This window comes from Pelobates fuscus, chromosome 11 (genome assembly GCF_036172605.1).
Source record: "Pelobates fuscus isolate aPelFus1 chromosome 11, aPelFus1.pri, whole genome shotgun sequence".
In the NCBI taxonomy this organism is placed as follows: Eukaryota; Metazoa; Chordata; class Amphibia; order Anura; family Pelobatidae; genus Pelobates; species Pelobates fuscus.
Window position 1 is genome coordinate 48802167 of NC_086327.1, and position 19637 is coordinate 48821803.

Genomic DNA, 19637 nt, shown 5'->3' on the forward strand with positions numbered 1-19637 from the left:
ATTCATAGACACACACAGCTCTCTCAGCTTGCTGCTTCACATTATAAAGGCAAAGGGTGGCAAGACATGACGTCACATTCTGGAACACGTTCATGTGTATCTCAATGTTGTTATGTAGCGGTTGGTGTAATAGGCAGTAGAACTGCCCTTGCAAAGCATCACTGAAGTCTCTCTATGCCAGACAGACGCTCTGCACAGCACCCAGAGATTTCAGAGAGAGAGTCACTTGATTGCAGCTCTCATACCCATGAGACCCTTAAAAGAGTGCAAAGGCTGGCTTCTGTGTCCACATGCAAGCTCTTGAAGATTTAACATCAGTAGCTGTAGAGCTTTGCTATCACTTAATGATCAGGAGATGAAGACCTTCGGAGGTTATACAAGTAAACAGTAAGATTAAAATATTATATGGCTTTGCAATTTACCAGAGTTTTTTTACATGTATGCTCAAAAATGGGTCTAAATCTTAAAAATTTCCAGACTGATGGCAGTCTAATATATACTGTCATAATTATTGCCACTTAAAGACTCTATTTCTGTAACATTGTGTACTGACTCTTCTCTCAAAATGGATGTCCAACTGGTGAAAGAGCAAGAATTAAAGTAAAGTGAGAGAGAGCACTGTCAGTCAACAAGATGGATGGGATAACGGAAAAACCTCCAGTGAGGTTAAGAAACAGATAACCTAAGAAAGGATAATAGAAAGATAAATAAACCTTTGGCGAGGACACCAGAAATACTCAAAGTATACCAAATAGTAAGAAACATTAACCACAGTCTTGAATGCCAAAATAGGTTTTTATACCAGCAGAGTCAATAACAAAAGTAACACTATATCAACGAACAATTTAATGTTTTATGAAAAACTATGATAGGGCATGGATGATGTGCACCTTATATAGTTATGGAGTTTGGACTTTATTAAATTGTTCCAAAAGCCATCAACAGGAGTCATTTGGCCGTGAGACACAGTTCCAGTGGGCAGCTTTTGATATAGGTCCTTCAGCTAGAGTTCTGGGCTGTCTAACTGTCTAATGTTAATTCTGTGCAAATGTTTTTTTTGCACAGTGCACCATTTATTGGCTGAGAGTGGTCAGCTAACGCTCTCAGACAATGAATGGTGACTGGATTGCTCTGTAGAAGTCAGAAGCACATCAACCAGCCATTCCAGGAGACCCAGGAAACAGAGAAAACCTTTACTATACATTTTTTACCCATTACCCAGGTACTGGGTCATGGTACTCTGGGCAAAATAACCTCTACAGCACGCTGTTGTGATTATGATCAGCTCTGGCAGTCCTGGGCCCCACTTTCCCTCTCTGCACACATAGATAGCGAATATCGCTATCTATGTGTGCAGCCGCGGGCCCCCGGCTCCCTGTTACCGCGGAGGGGGCCCAGGCAGCACAAAGCCTCTTCTCCTCTATGCTAATAACTCTCGCGAGACCCAGTTGCCATGGCAACGCTCCGCGGGTCTCGCGAGAGTTATTGGAGGAGAGAAGAGAAGAGGCTGTGAGCTGTTATGATATCTGGCGAAATCCTTTACATTTCAAATTCACTTTGCATTCCTGACATTTATTACTTTACTAAATAATCCTGAAAGTGTTTTAGACAAATTTTTATATTTAGTCATTTAAAAACAAATTAGCATGACCAACCTATTAAAAATAAAGACATTTTGTTGCTTGACCACCTAAATATACATTTTACAAACTGAATATAAAATAATGTCTTCGAGATGAAAAACTTCATATAAACTGTATGTTCATTAGCTAATAAATGAGTACATGTTACTGTAATGTTAACAGTAAATATGTGATATTTGCATTTCTACATGTAAACATGTTTCTTTCTGGGTGATGTTGTCCCTTTAATAAGCTTTTCTGAAATCCAGCTGTTACTATGTAAACCTGTGTAATTTTATTCTATGTCTTTATTAAGTGTTGAATGCTTTCTCCCTTTGAGACTACATAAGCAAAGGGATCTAACAAAGAAAGTCATTGTCTACAGGTGATTAAATCAACCATGGAAATGGACAGAGAAAGCTCTTGGAAAGCCATTCAAAACTGCTGTGCACTAATCCACGGAAGTATTGATTGTGGTTTTTAAAAGACACACTTCCTCGAAGTTGCCTAATCTTCACTATACTGCACAAGGATTCTAGTTAAAGGAGCAGGAACAACTTTCATTGACATTAATACTCAATTGTTTGTTTTGATGTTCTAAGCAGAATTCTTATGAAAAACACTGCTCTAGCACTCAACTCATCTTTATGCCATGCATCTGTGGCCATACCCAAGACATGGACCAATGTGCTGATGCCATTTAAGAATTACTAGGAAACTATTTAAGGTGTGCCACAAATACATTGACTTTATATTTTCCCATTGAAGTATACCACCTTGGTCCAAAAATTGTTGGGGACCACTGGTATTGTAGCTTATAATTATTGGAATATTAATCCCAATCCAAAAACACAAATCAAAAAATATATATATATATATAGTTTTTATAGTTATAGTTAATTATAAATAATAATTAGTAAACAGATTTGAGCCAGCATGCTGTTTACAAACATATATTTAGCATTTTCACAAAATGTTTTGACCTACGATGTCTTACCTATGCAACAAACTGCTGACATAATATCTAGACCACTGATTTCACAATTATTTTGTTCCTGATACATTGGTCTGCTGCATTAGGAACTGAAGTTTCAATGAAATTGTGAAACAGTGATTCAGAAATGTTACTGACCCCCAGGAGCAAGGGAACAGTATTGTTCAGAGCAGAATTAACCATAAGGCAACACTAGGCTTAGGTCCAGGCTTAAACTGGAGCTCCAGAGCCATGAATTTAATTGGCCCCATTAACCATCCCTATGTGACGAAATGGGGGGGGGGGGGGGGGGGGTAAGTGACACTAGTAAACTGACTAGGGCCCGGTCCGGTACAAGCTAAACCCTTCTCTGGGATTGCACTACCATAGTGCCCCCTGGAACTTGAAAAAGACACCTTCTATAACTATACCATTGGGAATGTAAGATAGAACACACACCGATATTTCAGAATGAGTCAAATTAGATTATCTTTCTGGCAAATATAATTATTCCAACCTATTTCTTAAAATCAATGTGTGCTTTAAATGGCAGAATTATTTAAATTTAACATAGACAGAAAACCACTTACTCGAATTAATGCAAGTGACCTTGAATGAATGATGTTTTTTTTTTTCTTATTTAAACACCCTGGCTCCATATGTTTGCATCTACTTAACCATACATACATTAAATCAGTTATTTGACCTTTATTTGAGCGAAGAGGTTTGTTGCCATACTGCCAGATAACTGTGATCTTTGCTGTTGCCTGAAAGCAACAGCATAGTCTATCAGTATAATATCCTAGTGCCAGGTACAGAATCACAAGTTTATGTTTCAGTTTTGCTGTCACTTGATCGTTAATCTCCTTTCTATGAACCAGTGATTCTTTCTGCGTCACGTTCTTTTGTTTTCTCAAACGCTATCACTTTGCCAGAGTTAATGTTACCCTTCTGGTATCATTGACATTGTTCATGAATGTTATTATTATCGTTCTGAGAACGTGTAAGTATGAGATTAAGTAAAAAAAAAAAAAAAGGTTTTTACAATTGAGTTGGAAATGCTATTTATCAGACACTTTTTTAATTATCTTTTTTATAGAATACTGATCCTTGAACTTGTGACATCTAGCAGGGAAATAAAAATCTCCAGACCTTCCGGAGTAGAATCAATAATAATTCAGAATGAGATCAGAATGCTTAGCTTTAGATGTTCCCATAAAGAATTCACTACAACGCTTATATCCTCTCACACACTACAACCCCTATCTTCTCACAACCCCACTCACACACTACAGCCCATATCCCACAAAATGGACGCTACAAGCAGCCTTCATACACACACCACAGGCAGCCTACCCCCACATAAGCAACACCACAACACACTCTTCCAGCCCTGTCTCTCTGGTTTGGCCTTACATGTTAAATTCCGTTTGAATCCCCAACTTGCAAGGGAATTGCAAAGTAGCCAAACTGGAAAACAAAATTCCAATTCAGCTATTTTTCCAAGTCCTTGATACCTCACTTTCCTTATCAATTTACCTTACTTAACTTTTAAGTAAATTTCCCCTTTAGCCATACTGAGCAGATATTAAAGTGAATCTGTCCTGTGTCATTTTTATTACTATTATTATTACTAACAAACAAAATCCAGAAGGGAGCAGCAATCTTTTAGGGTCATGGAACTGATTTTGGGGGAGTGCAAATAAAGGATTTGCCCCCTGCACCTGGTGACCTGGCTGTCTGTTCTGACACGTAATGTGTTATCAATTACTTAATATCATGTCAGAATTTGGTGTCCTCTGTTTGTTGCAGTGGAACAGTCCTTATGAGGTATCGGTCCCACATCTGGGGCCACCAAAGACATGTCCCAAATAAGCACTGCTTAAGCATGTCATGTTGGAAGGTATGTTGTGTTAGTGGAAGCCAATTGCGGAGAGCAGCATGCCCTTTAAATCACGACTATCTGAGAAGGACTGAAATGGGAAAAGGCCCCTTTGCAGGAGGTAGAAGGGCTAATGCACACAAGACAAATAAAACAGTAATACAGATAAAGGAAGGGCAGTATACAGGAATGGAAAGCAGGCAGAGTCCAAAGGCCACAAGTTACAGCAAAGACATTTTAGATGCACTAATGCTTTGCAAAGTACTGTCCAAGTGCTTTAAAACACTATTTATTTCATGCCCTACACTACTAGTTAAAGGGACACAATACTCAACAAAATAACTTTAGCTTAATGAAGCAGTTTTTGTGTATAGATCATGCCTCTGCAGTCTCACTACCCAATTCTCTTTTTGTTAAATAACTTTTAAATTAAAAGTTAAATCACTTCCTGTTTCTGTTAAGCATCCCTAACCACACCTCCTCTGGCTGTGACTAATACAGTCTGCAAGAAAAAAAAGTTTGAATTTTCAATCAGATGTTAACTTGCTTAAGAAGTGTTTTTCAAACATAGGAGGCTCCTTTAGGGTCTAGAAAGCTATTAACAGTGCAGGAGTGCAGGATATTCTAAATTAAACAGACTGTGCAATAAAGGACGTGTAGACATTAGATCAGGAAGAGTTTATGAAGAATGTGCAAGTCACATGCAGAGAGGTGTGACTAGGACTACATAAACAAAGTGATTTAACTTCTAAATGGCAGAGTGTTAAGCAATGAGACTGCAAGGGTATGATCTTTACATTAAAACTGCTTCATTACACTAAAGTCACTTGCCACTGCACGCCTGAAGGGTCCTAGGCACACTCACCAGGTGGGATTTCTACTCACCAGGGCTAAATGTTTATTTAAAAGTGGCTAGTGGGTGAGTGGAAATTTTGTGGAATTTTGTGTATTAAATCAACAAAAGATAAGCGTTTGGTTCTTTATTAAGAATTTGCTATATTCAGCGCTGCAAGACACCCGGGTATCATACCCTTTCTGGATAGTTGGAATTTATGGCCAGAGGGTCAGACTATTGTTTATTTATATACATATATTTTATTTTATACATTGATACTTTGGAAAGAGTTCAGAGAAGGGCTACTAAACTGTTTTTTGTGGTTTGCAGGGTAAAACTTACCAGGAAAGATTAAAGGATCTTAACATGTATAGCTTGGAGGAAAGACGAGACGGGGGGATACGATAGAAACATTTAACTATATAAAGGGAATCAACACAGTAAAAGAGGAGACTATATTTAAAAGAAGAAAAACTACCACAACAAGAGGACATAGTATTAAATTAGAAGGGCAAAGGTATAAAAATAATATCATAAAGTATTAGTTAACAGAAAGGGTAGTGGGCACATGGAATAGCCTACCAGCTGAAGTGGTTGAGGTTAACACAGTGAGAGAGTTTAAGCATGCAAGGGATAGGCATAAGGCTTTCCTAGACTTAAGATAAGGCCAGGGACTAATGCAAGTATTTAAAAAATTGAGCATACTAAATGAGCCAAACGGTTCATTTCTGCCGTCCCAGTCTAGGTTTCTATGTTTCTTAAAAAGATGTTAACTTGTCAATTCTTCTGAAGAGTCACTAAGAATTGGCACCCTGGCTATCTTTTCAATATCCATTGGTTTGGCATTATACTATAAGAGAACCTTTGTAACACAGAATGGTATGTGTGTTTTTTTTGTTTGTTATTACTGCCCAGCACTAAAGATTTATAATCTCTTTTTCTGAAAAAAAAAAAAAAGATAACTCCAGCTGTGTGGTTCATTGTGATGGTATGCAGCAACATCTGTGCCACATAAAAGTACCTGTGAGCTATCTAAATGGGAAATAGAGGTTCTGCTGTGTATCAAGAATGACTTCAGGATCTGAACAACCTGGAGAAACCCAACTGATGTCGACCTGAAACTCTCATTCTGCTTAGCCAGTCAAAATCACTGCATGTACGATGAACCCAAATGAAGAGTTATATAGCTGCGACTACAGACTTAAAATATACACACTGGTTAACCCCTTAAGGACACATAACATGTGTGACATGTCATGAATCCCTTTTCCAGAGGTTTGGTCCTTAAGGGGTTAAATTAAGATTTAAAAAAAAAAAAAAAAATTCAACAGTATAATAGTTTTAAACTCCTGATGGTCAATTACATACCATTTGTAAGCTCTAATATAAAGTTACGTGCTTAAACTCCTTAATGAAGATGTTAAAAAGTTCAATGAATCATTATTAAAAAAGTGTAATGCTTAAACAAAAACACATAGTTGAAAATGTCAGGATAGCTGACTGAGGGGGAGCACGAGAAAGTGCTGTTTATCAAGAACAGTGGTAGATACCTGAAGCAACTTTTCAGCAGAAGTGGTTTAACACAATCACAAGTTCAAATATCTAATCTATATGATGTTAAAGGATAATGGGCTTCCAATGTTTTTTTATCTACCAAATAGTGAAATGCATTGAAAAAAGCAGGCTAAATAAAGTTAGAATAAAACAGCAAAATATCCCAGCGTAACGAATAAACCATAGGTGGCCAAATAATATCTTATCTCACATGACGATCTTTGTTTACATTCCTTGTGAACCTACTTACTGCCAGTGTACTGCTTTATATCACATTAACTCCATTGTTAATATCGTTTGAAACATTGGAAAGACTTTTAAAAGGAAATCAAAGACACACCAAAAGTTGATTATTAAGACATAATTTCGATAATCTGTTAAAATTACATTTAAAATATAGCTCCACGTATACGTACACTGGCAGAGTTTAAGTAGTTGTGGTGAATTTGATGACTGTTGTGAATTAAAAACAGAATTTTAAATTTTAGGATACATTTAGGTCAATTTTGTCCAACTCAGCTCGTCTTTTCTTCAGCCTGAATTTTGTAATTTTTTGTTTTTCAATTCAGTAGAATTTGATGTTTATTGAAGAATCTCCAGAATACGCTACACAATTATTACGCTGCTTATTTTGTTGCAGAAATGTTTGCAATCACAAGAAGACAATATCTAATCTGATTATACCGCAACAAAACTAAACCCTTGGAAACAAACAGTAGAATCCTGGCATCTCAGCATCCATCTGCTTCCCTGCGGAAAACATCTTTTGTACGGGGTCTTAGTCCCTTTCTATTGTTACAACTCTTCATTCCAGCATTGTCTAGAATGGCTTCTGTAAAATTGTAAATACTACTTACCATGAACTTTCCCTTTCTTGTTTTATTCTGCAGTGTGGAGTTCTGCAATCACCCTGTAGCGTGGAGTTCTTCAATCCAGAAAAGACAAAGTGTGAGCCCCCTCCCATTTCTCAATGCCAGGCCAAGCCTCTAATAAAGTTGTTGGAGGGAGAACAAACCCCTCCTAGACAAAGAGAGAAAGGAGTGATTGGAGAAAGGGAGCTGATGGCATGAGGTTTACTCAATGTAATATTATTTCTCGCACACCTGTCACTGCTGCATTTGTAAGCCAGATTTGGGAATCTCTAACTCCCACCATGCTGAGCCACTGAGGCAGTATGACATTTTGGTTACTTTTAACAGGACGGCTGGAAGAGTCAGAGTCATTTTGTAAAATATATACGCAATGAAGCAATGAAAATTAAAAAGGTTTATCTACTAAACCAGATTTTGGAGGTTTGGCAAAAGAATTGCAAATAGCCCAAAACAGCTGAGCTGAGAACATTATACTCAGCTATTTATGCCTAAGATTTGTAATGTACGTGTCATGGTTGATTATATATTTCCTACCTGCTCTATGTTAAATTTTGTATATATTGTGTATTAATATTGTTTTTGTATTTTATTGCACCCCGTTGTATCAATGCAATGTTTTGTGGACCCAGGACATACTTGAAAACGAGAGAAATCTCAATGTATCTTTCCTGGTAAAATATTTTAGAAATAAATAATGTCTCCACAGGCTCCTTCTTGCATCATACCTCGTAGGGGGTGTGAGGATGGAACCTTTTTTCTTTTTGCATATATCCACTGTTATCCACAGGTTATCAGAGTGTTGCCATGGTAACTCACAGCAACGCTCTGAAAAAATGGTGCTCGCGAGAGGGAGAGAGATGTGGTTTGTACCCTGCGGAGGTACAGACCAAATAACCTGCCTGCTGGACCACCAGGGATCTGTGTGCGACAAGCTCCCTCTCACTGTGCCACCAGGTATCTGCATGCTCCCTCTCCCCTCTGCAAGGGTTTAAGTGGGAGTACATGTTTTTATTTTATTTTTTTTATTATTAAATGAATCATTTAAGCCTATATCTAACCATTATATACACACACACAAACACACTACACACACTGCACCCCCTGCACTAACACACAAACACACTGCACTCCCTGCACTAACACACAAACACACTACACACACTGCACCTCCTGCACTAACATACAAACACACTGCACACACTGCACCCCCTGCACTAACATACAAACACAGTCTATACCCATACATACACACTACACCTCCTGTGCTTACACACAAACACACTGCACACAGTCTATACCCCTATATACACACTCCTCCTCCTGCACTTACACACACACACACTACCCCTACTCTATACCCCTTTATATATACTACACCTCCTGCACTTACACACAAACATACTACATAGTTACATAGTTACATAGCTGAAAAGAGACTTGCGTCCATCAAGCCTTCCTCACATATGTTTTTGCTGTTGATCCAAAAGAAGGCAAAAAACCCAGTCTGAAGCTCTTCCAATTTTGCAACAAACTAGGAAAAAATTCCTTCTTGACCCCAAAATAGCAGTCAGATGTCTCCTTGGATCAAGCAGCTATTACACCACTAATCAGAAATTATATCCCTGTATGTTATGTTTTTGCAAGTATTTATCCAATTGCAGTTTAAACATAAAAGCACCTCTTCAGGCAGAGAATTCCATATCCTTATTGCTCTTACTGTAAAAAAAAACACTTTTCTTTGCCTTAGATGAAATCTCCTTTCTTCCAACCTAAATGTGTGACCTTGTGTCCTATGTGTAGCCCTGTTTATGAATAGATTCTCAGATAATGGTTTGTACTGGCACTAAATTTATTTGTATAATGTTATCATATCCCCTCTGAGGCACCGTTTTTCCAAACTAAAGAGATTTACATTTTTTAACCTTTCTTCATAACTAAAGTGCTCCATTCCTTTTATCAATTTTGTAGCTCGTCTCTGCACTTTTTCTAGTGCCATGATATCCTTTTTTAGAACAGGTGTCCAAAATTGCACAGCATCTTTAAGGTGTGGTCTTACCAGCGATTTATAAAGAGGCAAAATTATATTTTCATCCCAAGAATTTATGCCCCTATTTATACATGACAAAACCTTACTGGCCTCAACAACTGCATATTGACATTGCATATTGCTACCTAATTTGTTGTCTATAACAATTCCCAAATCCTTCTCGTGTGTGGTTATCCCTAATTCACTACCATTTAGGGTGTAAGTTGCTTATGCATTCTTGACCCCGAAGTGCATAACTTTGCATTTCTCTACCTTCAATTTCATCTGCCATTTTAGTGCCCAGTCCCCCAATCTATCCAATTCCCTCTGCAGCAAAGCAATATCCTGCTCACATTTTATTACTTTACAAAGTTTTGTGTCATCTGCAAACACTAAAACATGGCTTTCAATGCCTATTTCAAGATCATATATAAATAGGTTAAATACACATACTCTATATCCCTGTATGCACATTACACCCCCTGCACTCACACAAACACACTACACACAACCTATACCCCTTATAGACACACTATACCCCTGGCACTCACATACACACAGTAAACAGACTCTATACCCCCCAAACATACACTATACTCCCTGCACTCAGATACTTTATACCCCTATAAACACACACATTACACCCCCTGCATGCACACACACTAATCTATATCCCCTATAAATACACATTCTACACTCCCTGCACACACAACACCACCTATGCATACATTACCGCACCTATGCACATGTGCTCTACGGCCCCTATATGCATACACACACTAGAGCCCCTAGATACACTCACAAACACACAGTACAGCCCTTACATGCACACACTACATCCCCTATGCCCACACACTCCACATTCCCTATAAGCACACACACACACACACACACACACACACTTTACAACCCAGAAATGAACACACACACACACTACAGCCCCTAGCCACACAGAGTATCTTACAAACACTGTCATTTGGTGGTGGGCCAGGTGTGCATTGCAATGGTGGTGACATTACACGCCCCCTTTCTGTCCCCGCACCTCCTGGTGGGCTGCTCTGCCTTTAATTGCCCAGGCTGAATTTTTGTCCCAGTCCGACCCTGACGAGGAGCATATAACTGGCTGAACTATTGCCACATTTACTGTGGAGTTAAAGCAGTAGTGCCACTTTTGTTTTTAATTATTCCCCCCCCCCCTTCTATTTCTCCTTGTTTGTTTGTTTTATTATTCACCTTAGTTTGTTTTAGTTATACACAAGAAAAAGTAGGGACTAATTATTTTGTGAGGAAAACCAGATTGTTGGTGTTCTCATCAGTTAAAGGGACAGTGCATACCCCTAAAGCACTTCAGCTTGCTGGATTTCTTTATTTTACACAAATGGAAGATTTCAATAGAATTTGTCACTTTTATAAATTAATATTTTTTACACACCCTGGCTGTCAATCCTATGTTACTTCCTGGTTGGGTTAGCTAAGTGGAGCTACACTCAAGAGGCAGCACCTGCCCAGAACACCTGTCTTGCAAAGACTTCTGATATGAGTGGCATTGGGAAATCTGTAATTGGACAGCCACTGAAAGTCTTTACTGGGGAAGAAGGGAAGGGCTTGAAAATGCAGTATCCAAGCTATCTTCAGCATTTGTAAGCTGTTTTTAGATTACAATATAATCATTTTTATAGCATTAACCTATTCTGCAGCGCTGTGCAATAGGCAAACAAGACAAACGCTTAATTCTAACCAAATACATTTGACATATGGGACCAGTAGGTGAAGAGAGACCTGTCCAAATGAGCTTACAGTCTAAAGATATACCCCCAATGAAAAAAATGCCTAATCAGATGCTATCATTGGGGTATATTTATTAAATAGTGATTATTTATTTATGTATTAAACTTGTTTTTTTATTTGGGCAGTGGAGCATCCCTTTAACCCCTTAAGGACATGTCATGATTCCCTTTTATTCCAGAAGTTTGGTCCTTAAGGGGTTAATATAATTTAAAAGAATTCCACTGAAGGGCAAACTGCAGACATAATAGACAGAGACAAAATGGTGGCACCTGGATATTGAGATTGAGATCCAGCACAAGGAAGAAAGATCAGAAATATACATTTAAGGCAGGTGGCAAAGGGGAGCATAAACGTTAAGAATAGTGAAAGAAAAGCAGGATAAGAAAAAAAATATGACAATGCCACTTTAATGAGATGTGTAGGCTGTTTATTTTGTAGCTATGTTAACCTGCTCCCATTGGCAGTCAAAGGGTTAATGATGGTTAATATGATCTTAACGCTTTTTAAAAGTCATCTTTCTCTCATTTATGTTTTTCTTGATATTGTATTAGTGAAGGAAATTCTGAGTCCAGCTGCAAGAGGTATGTTTCAGTTTGTAAATGTATTAATCCTGCTTTTTGTTGCTTTTTGCCCCTTGTTCTAAAAATCTAGATTTTTAATTGTTAATTACAATAAATGCTCATCTGTGACGTTTATAAAATGATATCTGGTTTTGGTGCTGATATATAAATTGTTTCTCTTGCAAAATCCTATCCTATAATGTTCTCAGTCTCGTGACATACATTCAATTCTGCAGGTAGGTAGCCACTTTTTTCTTGACCGTACACATAAAACACAAATACATCAACTAAAAGTACCAGAGATTAAAAAAGTGATGAACAACCTGGTTTGGGGGAGGACTGGCTTTAATCACAGAACACCAGATTTCAAGGGTCATTAACTTGAATGTTTCAGTAGTTTCCTAATTAACACGCTAGCTTTGTACACAATTATCACTAAGCAATATGTTGAATATTATTCAGGGAAACATGCCTTTGAAGACCTGATGAATGGTTGAAGTCTCTGGAATCTTTTTTTTATTCTTTGTATTTTCCTGTAGCATAATCAGATTATTGAGAGTGCTACGGTTGCCGCTTTGGAATTAATAGAGCATTAAAAATAAAATATGCACAGCTTAATAATTAGCAAACATGTAAAAGGGAAGGCTATATCAGATTGCTTCAGTGGCTTTTAACACTACACCATGATTATGTGAGACATGTTGGGATAATGCTTCTGCTCTGTAAGACAGTGACTGCAGTGTTAATTCTGATTGGGGCTAGAACTTTGATCTGAACCTTGACTTCACAACAATAGAATAAAGTTAGAAAACAAAGTGCGGAAAATGAGTTTAATTCCAGGGTAATGGTACAATTCGGTTCATGGTTTAGTCTTCTTCTCTTTAATTCCTTGATTAGTAAGTGTTTTTCATTAACAAAAAAATAAAATAAAAATAAGGACACAATTCTTTGAAACCAGACATGAGTAGCTAATTAAAATTTAAGATAGGAAAAATGTGTTTACAGATTACTTTCCAGGAATACTTCAACACATATTGCAATTATGTGCACTTATACGTTTTCATTTCCATTTTTTTTTATTTGACCCTTTAAATAAGACAAGTCTGTTGCTGAGAATAATGGGAGCCACATTCCACAGCACCTTGATAGGAAGTACTTCCCTATTACTACACCACCCCACCACTTAAAGGGACACTCCAGGCACCCAGACCACTTCTGCCCATTGGAGTGGTCTGGGTGCCAACTCCCACTACCCTTAACCATGCAGCTGAAATTTTAGCAGTTTTCATAAACTGCAATAATTACCTTGCAGGGTTAAGTCCTCCCCTAGTGTCTGTCTACTAGACAGCCACTAGAGGGCACTTCCTGCTTCATAGCACAGGTTTTCTGTGCTATAGCGTCGCTGGACGTACTCACGCTGTGTGAGGACCTCCAGTGTTGCTCAATTCCCCATAGGAAATTCACACACACACACTGCACACCTTCACACACACACTGCACACCTCACACACACACACGACACACCTCACACACACTGCACACCTCACATACACACAGCATCGTCACACACACAGCACCCTTATACACACATTGCACCCCCCACACACAGCACCCTCACACATTCACACTACACCCTTCACACACACACTGCACACCTGACACATACACACAGCAGCCCCCAAACACGCTGCACCACACACACACACACACACACACACACACAATACTTCCAAACATATATGTATATATACTACAGAACCCCTCACACACATACTGCACCCCTAAACACATTAAATTCCAGACAAACCCTAGATTTGTTACCCAACTCTGGATTATCTACAGATATACACACACTAGATCTCCATATACACTCTGAATCCTCTATACACACACACACACTCACTAGATCTCCTATACACACTCTGGATCCTTCAAACACACACTATATTCCCTGCACACACTACATTTCTGACATACACACTCTGGATCCCCTATGCACACACTAGATTCCATGTAAGCAAACACATAGTGTCTCCATAAATGGGATACAGGGAGCATCCCAATTATGGAAACCCCTGAGACAAGTTTCAAGCAAACATGTATGTACGTAGTGGGGAATCGCGATGCAGCATAATACATAAACCAACCCAAATCCACCCCCTTCCAAAATAATGACAGACAACGTAGTATGGATGAAACAGGCCACAGCATTTATTATAACATTTGACAAATACAGCATGACACATCCATAATTTATTTAATTAGATTAACATAGGCCTAGTCCGACCTCCAGCAAGCGCACCCAGCCCCTCGAGATAACCAGGCCACGTCCCGTGAACTGGAATCCCCCAAGCCCCCAAGACACACCTAGAGACCCATCTCGTCAGATTTCCGATGGCAGCGGACCAGGGCACTCACATTGCTGAGCGCACTGCCAACAGGAACGGATAGACTCAGCCCAGCCCCTGAGAACCTCTGGGAAGAAAACAGAATATTCTAGCCCTTTGAACTAGTGGTGCAGGCACGCCTAGCCTGGAGGTGTCTGTAGCCGCCCCTAGCCGGACTGAATGCCCCTGAACTCCCCACCGTCCTTACCCAAGTTGGGGAGCCCCAAGTGGAGCACCCCAATGAAATGGACGCAGGAGAGAAAACCCATCTTCGAGAACCAAACAAGGGGTGAGGATGCTGAATAACCCAGGGGACGGAATAGCAGGACAAATGTTGGAACCTGGCACCCCCAATCAGAACGGTATATTTCCAACTATCCTGGGAACCTAGTACATCCTGTTAGGAGCCTAACTATTACCCTATGTATTACATCTACCTCAGGAGAATGCGGAAGGGCCTGGTTATTTAAACCCTGCAACGTCCAAGAATTGAACAGATTCTATTGATGAATCAGCCAACCGCTAACAACTTACCTTTCCCAAAGACAACAGCCATCGAGCGTCGAAAGCCTGAAGGAAGTCCGTTCCGATGCTTACTTAACCCACCAAAACACCCTCCCACCTGCAGACAGGGCCGGACTGGGGATGCAAAGCAGCCCTGGAAAAAAAAATTATGCCAGCCCCATAAGTCAATGCGACATATATTGTCGCATGTAATATGTAAAGCTATGTCTTGCCACCCCAGATGATTGAGTATATATATATATATATATATATATATATATACACCGTATATACTCGAGTATAAGCCGACCCGAATATAAGCCGAGGCCCCTATTTTTACCCCAAAAAACTGGGAAAACGTATTGACTCGAGTATAAGACTAGGGTGGGAAATGCAGCAGCTACTGGTAAATTTCTAAATAAAATTAGATCCTAAAAAAATATATTAATTGAATATTTATTTACAGTGTGTGTATATAATGAATGCAGTGTGTGCGTATGAGTGCAGTGTGTGTGTGTATGAGTGCAGTGTGTGTGTATGAGTGCATTGTGTGTGTGTATATATTGAATATTTATTTACAGTGTGTGCGTATGAGTGCAGTGTGTATGAGTGCAGTGCGTGTATGAATGAGTGCAGTGTGTGTGTATGAGTGCAGTGTGTGTGTGTATGAGTGCAGTGTGTGTATATGAATGAAGTGTGAGTGTGTGTGATGCAGTGTGTTTTTGTGTATTTGTTGGTGGGGGTGGGCATTTTGATTGTTATATTATTAATTATTTTATTTTTTTATATTATTATTATTTTTTTTATTTTTATTATTATTATTATTTTTTTCGTCCCCCCTCCCTGCTTGCTAGCTGGCCAGGGAGGGGGGCTCTTACTCCCTGGTGGTCCAGTGGAATTGGTAGTTCGCTATGGGGGCTGTCAGAGCTGTAACTTACCTGTCCTGCAGCTCCTGTCAGCTCCTTTCTCCTCCGCGACTCTTCTGTCAGCTCCCACTGTAAGTCTCGCGAGTGCCGCGGCTCTCACGAGATTTACACTGGGAGCTGACCGAGGTGCTGAACAGACGGCGCGGAGGAAGAGGGAGCTGACAGGAGCTGCAGGACAGGTAAGTTATAGCTCTGACATCCCCCACAGCCCCTGTCTGTATTATGGCAATGCAAATTGCCATAATACAGACTATTGACTCGAGTATAAGCCGAGTTGGGGTTTTTCAGCACAAAAAATGTGCTGAAAAACTCGGCTTATACTCGAGTATATACGGTATATATATTGCTTTTTCTAATATAAAATATTGGTCCTTTCAGAGTAAAACGTTTAATTATACAGTAAGCATACTCACATGCCAACACAGACAATCTCACTGACACGCACAAGCTCATTGATACACAGCCTCATAGACAATCTCACTGATATACATAAGCTCATTGACATAAAAACACAAGCTCACTCACTAGCAGACACACACACACATACATGCAATCAAGCTCACTAGCAGGCGCACACACACACAGCTTAATGTAATGGTTCTGGTGTCTATAGCCTGTCCCTGCAGGCTTTTCAATGTAAACACTGACTTTTCAGAGAAAAGGCAGTGTTTACATTGCTTCCAAGTGACACCTCTAGTGACCGTCACTCAGACGGTCACTAGAGGTGCTTCCTGTGTCAGTGAGTAAAAACACTATTTTTAAAACACACACACCATGGCAGACACACACACACATAACACGACAGACACACACACACACACCATGATAGACACAAACGTGACACAGACACACACACACCATGACACAGCCACACACAGTCTATGACACAGACACACACACCAGGACAGACACACCATGACACAAAGTCCATGACACACACACCCACACTATGACAGATAGACACACACACCATGACAGACAGACATGCACACCATGACACACATGCACACCATGACAGACAAACGCACACCATGACAGACAAATGCACACACCATGACAGACAAATGCACACACCATGACAGACGCACACACCATGACAGACACACACACCATGACAGACACACACACCATGACAGACAAACAAACGCACACCATGACAGACAGACACACACACCATGGACAGACACACACACACACCATGGACAGACACACACACACCATGACAGACAGACACACACACACACCATGACAGACAGACACACACACACCATGACAGACAGACACACACACACACCATGACAGGCAGACACACACACCATGACAGGCACAAACACACACACATACACCATGACAGACACTCACCATGACAGACAGACACACACACACCATGACAGGCAGACACACACACACCATGACAGGCACAAACACACACACACACACACACACCATGACAGACACACACACTGACAGACAGACACACACACAAACACACATGCATACACTGACAGCATTACACATGTGGGTGATTATCTGTGGGTGATTACCTGTGGGTGATTGGCTAGGGGGTCATGCAGGGCAGAGAGCTGGGAGTGCTGTCGGCCGCAGAAGGTGCTGGGAAGGCGGCCACGGAAGGAGCTGTTCTGGCGGCCGCAGAAGGAGCTGTTCTGGCGGCCGTGGAAGGAGCTGGTGAGGCGGCCGCGGAAGGAGCTGTTCTGGCGGCCGCAGAAGGAGCTGGGGAGGCGGCCGCGGAAGGAACTGTTCTGGCGGCTGCATGGGAAGCTGTGCGGTCTCTGCTCCCCCGCCCTCGAGCGCTACTGAATGAGACCGGGGCCGGAATATGACGTCATATTCCGGCCCCGGTCTCATTCAGTAGCGCGCTGGGAGCAAAGACAGCACAGGACAGATCATTCTGCGGCCGCCAGCAGACCCAGATGTCTGCCCGGCCCCAGGTGCCGACGGCCCACCGGGAAATTTCCCGGTGTCCCGGTGGGCCAGTCCGGCCCTGCCTGCAGATGACCATAACATGAACGGGAAGTCGCCAAGGAAATGCTCTCATCTGGCCCGATCACTCACACTTTACTGTAGCGGGCCCCACGCCGCCTCAGAGATCGACCCATGGACCGACTTCATCAGGCATCTAGACCAAGTGATCATGTCTCCACTGCCTTATAATTTGGCCCCGCGGAGCCCCCGCCTGAAGTACGTCCTACAATGAACAAGATAGTGCATCGGCCATTACCTTGTGAACTCCCGGGAAAACCCCGCCTGACCAGACACTTCCAGACTCAAACAGCGCCGAGCCAGGCACCACAACCAGAGTACCACTGGGGTAGAGGGTACTGTCACATGATATAGACAGCCTGCACCACCCCACGATTGTCTCAATGGAAGAACTACCCACCTGTCCGGGAGTTGGGTACCCCACGCCTACCATGCCACCAGAATGGGGAAGCTCCAAGACAGCCAGAGTCTGCAAGAGCCCCGATGCTTGCCAGCTTACTGGGCAAGAGTCAATACACCATTGAGAGCCCAAAATGGCCCCCAAAAAACCCAAACCTGCTGCAGCAGCAACAGGTGGAAGTCAGTGGAAGGGACTTAGGGGGCCTGATTGCACAAGCCACCGGTAACGGAGGCCCAGAAGGAAACACTATACCGCCCCAATGGCAACACCGACAGGCAAAGCCCAGCTTACCTAGGAGAGCCCACGGGTAGCGCAGCTGAAACCCACAACGCCACCCAAAACCACCGACACCTCTCGCCGGATGTCTTAACCACAGTCAGGGCAACCGACATTACCCCGGCCGGAATCGATCCCACTATCCAGGAGGCTACAACATGTATCATGACCCACGGATATGTCCTGGGCCACGGAACTCCGAAACACTGAAACACTACCCCAAGAAACACAGAGTGCGGACATGTGACACTGACGGCCCCACACATAAGCGACATTGGAAGCAATTCTTCTGGGAGCACATAACCACTTAACCTTGCCCGTCAGAAATATAGCCTGGAAACAATAACCCGCCGGGCGCACCGGCAGCAGCCGGAAAGCCGATTCCACATCTGCCTTCGTCAGCAAGGCTCCTAGAAACCGTCAGTCCCACCCACGCAGGCCGCTGCGTCATACCACGCCAACACATACCTAACCCCTGGAAGGTAACGACAACTGAGTAAATAAGGAATCAGGCGATATCGACCCCCCCTCCTCCACTGAGGGTCCTGCACGGAGAGCACCCACGCCCCCATCCCGACAGATTGCCCGCATGAAACCGCGGAGGATGGGCCCCCCTGCAAACGAAGCCCTCGTGCTGGAACGGCCACCACTTACCATGCCCGTCAGTGAATTTCCAACCACAGCCTAGCCTATGGCTGGGGGCCAGTGAGGAACAGAGTGTCCCCCCATGACCCCTTCCCCAAGAAAGGAGGAAAAACGCACCGTGCTGAGGCGGCGGGCAAGCCATAAAGTAAAAACAGAGGCCTAAGTCCATCCGGTCCCAGGCCAAGAAGGGTCGCACCGCCAAGTGTTGACAAGACGTTCATCCACCAACCCAGCTCACCCTAGGGACGACACGCGTTCCAGAGAGTGTCCTGACAGCAGAACCTTGCGGAGCATTCTCGGGGAGCCCTTTCCCCGACCATGCTATCCAGAACATACGATGCCCGGACACCCTTCCCGCACGTCATGGGGTGTATCCGATCATTGTG

At 41.8% G+C, this 19637-nt stretch overlaps 1 protein-coding gene across 2 annotated transcripts in view; it reads right to left on the reverse strand.

Annotated features, from left to right (window-relative positions):
- Positions 1-7816, reverse strand: part of LOC134577368 (G-protein coupled receptor family C group 5 member C-like) — an 80736-nt gene extending 72920 nt beyond the window's left edge. For both annotated transcript variants that reach the window (XM_063436079.1, XM_063436078.1), the window contains exon 1: positions 7724-7816. The gene's annotated coding sequence lies outside the window, so the exon portion shown is untranslated. The remainder of the gene's footprint in view (positions 1-7723) is intronic.
- Positions 7817-19637: the final 11821 nt, after the last annotated feature.